Below are 4,829 nucleotides of genomic sequence, written 5' to 3' on the forward strand. Positions count from 1 at the left end.
TTTCAGTATGGTGGTTACGAGGCATGCTGGGAGCGGATCCAGGTCAGGATCGGGAGCAGGAGAGGGCGGTCAGTACCGCCCGAGGTTATTAGTCAGATGAGCACAGGCGAGTTGGACGCTAGGATTCGTGAGATCCTGCATGATGAGGTTGTTGCGTTGTTTCGGGCCGAGTTGCCGGAACTGTCTGGGTCGATCAAGACCGCCATGATTGAGTATTTTGATGAGCGCTATGCAGCTCTCATAGAGACGGCTGCCACGGCGGCTACAGCGGCTGTAGCAGCGGCAGGGGGAGGAGCTGGTAGAGGTTTCTAGTATCGAGACTTCGATAATACGAAGCCCCCTACCTTTGATGGAGTTCAGGACCCGATTGTTGCTATAAGATGGTTTTCGGACGTGGAGGGGTGTTTCTTCACGTGTTCATGCCCTGCTGATCAGAGGGTGAGGTGTGCTCTGAACCTGTTGAGACTCGGAGCGATGGATTGGTGGAGATTAACCACGGGGTCATATTCGGATGCGCAGAGAGTTGCAGTTTCATGGGATCAGTTCCGAGAGATGTTCAGTACTCGTTATGTTCCGCGGGTTGAGAGGGAGATATTAGCTCAGGAGTTCCTAGAGCTGAAGCAGGATTCGGAGTCGGTGACGGAGATCACCAGGATGTTTACTGAGAGGGCGATGTTTTGCCCTGAGTTCGCTTCAGAGCAGGCTCAGATGTCTCGATATTTGAGTATGCTCAAGAGGGATATCAGGCAGTTTGTGTCTACGTAGAGGTGCGAGACCTTGTTGGAGTTGCAGGAGGTCGCCAGGCGGCGTGAGTTGGAGATTGAGTTGCAGTTGCGAGAGCTGAGGCAGGCTCCAGTGCAGTCGCAGCCAGCGCCAAAACGGTCCAAGACCGTTGATTCTAGATTGGGAGATCAGAGCAGCCACACTTTTGGGAAGTGTGGGAAGGGTCACACCTGAGTTTGTAGGTCCGGTGGTGCATGCTGCAAGTGCGGAAAGGAGGGGCACTATGCGAGGGATTGTCGGCAGACAGCCACGGTTCGGGATTTGAGGAATTGTTATCATTGCCATCAGGTTGGACACTTGAGGGTCAACTGTCCACAGCTTGCTGCAGGACCGGTGCAGGCTCCAGCACCAGCCACTTTGAGGATTACGGGTGGAGGTCAGGGTGGAGCGGACCCCCCAAGGGATCAGGGTCGTGCTTTTCAGCTTACAGCGGAGGAGGTCAGGGCAGTGCCGGATGCAGCTGCGGGTATGTTTCTTTCTTGATATCTTGTTATTTGGTGATTTTTGTGGAGTATTGTTTATCTGCTAGTCTCGCTGTGTGATTTTGGTATTGTATTCGTTGTTCCTTGAGGGTTGTGGTATGGTTATGGATTTGGTGTGGCAAATTTCGTTGGTTATCATTCATGAGGATTATTAGCGGGAATCTGGCTTTTGGTCTGAATATCGGGTAGCATCTGCAGTCTGAGGAGTGGCTAGTTGAAGATCGGGTTTCTTTCTAGCTGGGATGATCAGTGTCATTATGAATTTGTGAAGATTGCTCATTCTGGTAGGAATCAGTTCGTGTGTAAGGGTTTGTGTTGAGTAGGGTTGTCGAAGGAGGTCGGTGATGGAGACCGGTGGTTGATAGTTAGTTCTCTAAGTGGGGGAGAATTGGAGAATTCTCCGGAAGATCGATAAGCATGAGAGGTTGTTTAGCTGTTGAGATTCAACAGCGGTTCTGACAGCCGAGCGTAGGCTGGTATGAGCAAGTGTCAGACAGGCGGGGCGGGATGCAGATCAAGGGTGATTAATGGTGGAAGGCCTGGGATCAGGCCGGGTTTGAGTATGTAGGGTGGAGATAGAGTTCGGAACCCCTAGAGGGCTAGAATGGTATGCATGGGAGAGCTTTCTGGAGGGATAACACGGGATGATGAATGCTAGTTGAGCGGTCCGGATAGACTGAAGGCCGGTGGGCGTACCAGTCAGGCCGAAGGCTCGGAGAACGGTCCAGACAGGCTGAAGGCCCTGAAGGGCGGTCCAGACCTATTGAAGGTTCTGAGAGTGGTCGAGATGGGCTGAAGGTGTAACACCCCGGATTCCCAAGTATTATTTTATTCTTTTATTTTTGGGTGAGTGTGAGGAGACTCGGCGAGTTGGAGTCCAAACTCGCCGAGTAGGATCGCGGTTTTGTGCGCGGGTTCGCGTCTGGACTCGGCGAGTCCAAAAGTGGACTCGTCGAGTCCATGCTGTTTAATGAAACCCTAATTTCCAGGGTTTGAGACCTATTTAAAGGGGCTTATGGCCGTCATTTGCGGCCACCAACCCCAGAGAGAAACCCTAAAGAGATTTTGAGCATTTTGGGAGAGAGAAGAGGCCATTGTTGACCTTTGAAGCTTTTTTTGGCAAGGCAAAGGAGATTCTAGCTAAGAGGAGGCAAGGGAGGTGGATATCCTTCGATTTTGGAGCTCAGAGCATCATCTTGGAGGTATATTTTGGCTTCCTTTTCTGTTGTCATGATAGACATGGGAGTTAGGGTTTCTTGACCCCTTTGTTGGTTAGATTTGCTCTCCATTTCGTCCCTATTTGTGATGAGGCTTGGGATGAGATCCATAGAGGTCCGGAGAAGCTTTATTCCTTAAGCTTTATGAGGATTCATGGGAGTTTTGACCTAGAGTTATGAGATATGGGGCTAGAACATCATCTAGGAGCAAATAGTTGTTGTTTGAGCACCAAGGTTTGGACTTTACGTGATTATCATGCCTGGGGAGGCCAGATCTATGATTGTATGGAACATATCTGACCTCAAAAGTGAGTTTGCGTTATTCATGGCATGGACTCGCCGAGTCTGAAGAACAGACTCGACGAGTAGCATGAAGTTTGCCCGTAACCACTCAGCGAGTGGTCTTGTCGAGTTGAGGGGTCAACTCAGTGAGTCAGGGAGAGTCAGGGGGGGCTGAGTCAATCCGGAACTTGCCGAGTTGTTCTTGAGACTCGGCGAGTTGAGTCGTGGTGGCCCCGCGATTTATGCCAGGTGAAACTCGTCGAGTCAGAGAAATACTCGATGTGTCAAGAGAGGATCCAAGGGAGTCAGTGGACACGTGTAAACTCACCGAGTCGCCTTAGTGCACTCGCCGAGTCCTGTCAAAGTTGACCGTTGACTTTTGTTGACTTTTAGGGTTTGGTCAGCGATGTGGCCTTTGGGCCAAGAGAGGGGTAAAATGGTCTTTTGCCCTTAAGAGGGTGCCAAGAGAAGGTTGAATCTAGTCTCGAGAGTTATATTCATGAGAGTATTTGCCTTATGTGTTAGGCGGTGGCGAGTTCGAGATTCAAGTGTGGGGATATCTGCTTTCTGCTTGCCAGGTGAGTCTTCTCACTATACTTTACCTTGAGTAGGTAACCAGAGTTATGTGACAGAGTATTTTTATGTTATGTATGTTATGTGTTGTACTGCATTATTTCTATGTGATTTATGCTGTGCATGTTTACAGAGTTAGAACCGGAAGGTTCCCAGAGTTAGAAATGAAAGGTTCACAGAGTTAGAACCAGAGGGTTCATAGAGTAGGGTCCACGAACCCACAGAGTTATAGCCTCGAGTGGCTAATATGTGTTATGTGTGGTATTTTGGGGGACTCACTAAGCTTCGTGTTTATAGTGTTTTGTGTTATGTGTTTCAGGTTTCTCTCGAGATCACGGGACGGCACCGACTCGATTGTACACACCAGAGAAAGAGTCATGTTTTGAGGATCCTGGTTTATTAAGCAAGTGAAAATGGAGTTATGTTTTTGTAATTCGATTATGACTGGAATTTTAAGAAAAGTGTTTTTAAGAATTAACGATTATTTTTAAATGAAAAATTGTTTTGAAATCTACGGTGTTACAAGTTGGTATCAGAGCCTTGGTTTGAGGGATTTGGATGCACCTTCGGTTAAATCTGGACTCAAACTGAGGATTTAAGAAAAATTTTCAAAAAGAAATGTGTTTTTATAAAGAGAATAAGAGTTTCAAAGAGAAAGCAAAAAGAGCAATGTGTACAATCAGCCAGAGCCCGAACGGTGATTTCCCAAAACACCCTTATTTTGTGTTATGAGATATTTGTGATATATTTTATGAGATAGTGTGCATGCTAGAGGCAAGCTAGGCAATTCATATTTTAGGACTAGAGTGGCCTGATTTGTGATGCCTTAGCCTAGGGTTGCTGATATATGTGATGTGCTTTTGAGTATGTGCTGAGCGAGAATGTCCAGCAGGAAATTTTTAGGGGATTTGTGCAGGGAAGTAATATGGAAGAGGTATCTATATGAGCATATGGGGAGCTTGCCGAGAGGGTAGCCAGATGCCCACGTGGGGCGGAGTTGTTAGAGTTCAGTGATATCCATCACTAATGAGGAAGGTGAGTGGATAATAACCTAGGGAGGTTTTTCGTGCTGAAGGGGACGCTTCAATGCCCGAATGCTGCTTGCTTCGTGCTTTGTGGAACTCTCGATGATGGGGGTCAGCTACTAAGTGAATATGACGATATTCAGGAGGTAGACGGCTGGCATCATTAGGAGCTCTTCAGCAGCTGATGGCAGAGAAGTGTGGGAATCTATGAAGAGCCTAGGGAGTAACCTTAGCCAGATGAGTGCGCTGGCAGGGTAGAGAATTTTGCTGGGGAGCGAGCACGCGTGATGGGATTGGTGAAAGAGCAGGTCGAGCAGCTACTTAGGAGCTCCGGGATAGTCCGTATGGAAAGTATGGGTAGATATGGCAGGTAGTATGGGCCCGTACTACTGAAAGCAGAGGACCCATACTTGATACAGGGAGTATTTTGGAGGTTCTAAGGAGCGGAATGAGGAGTGATGTTATGG

Source organism: Lactuca sativa, chromosome 4 (genome assembly GCF_002870075.4).
Source record: "Lactuca sativa cultivar Salinas chromosome 4, Lsat_Salinas_v11, whole genome shotgun sequence".
Taxonomy (NCBI): domain Eukaryota; kingdom Viridiplantae; phylum Streptophyta; class Magnoliopsida; order Asterales; family Asteraceae; genus Lactuca; species Lactuca sativa.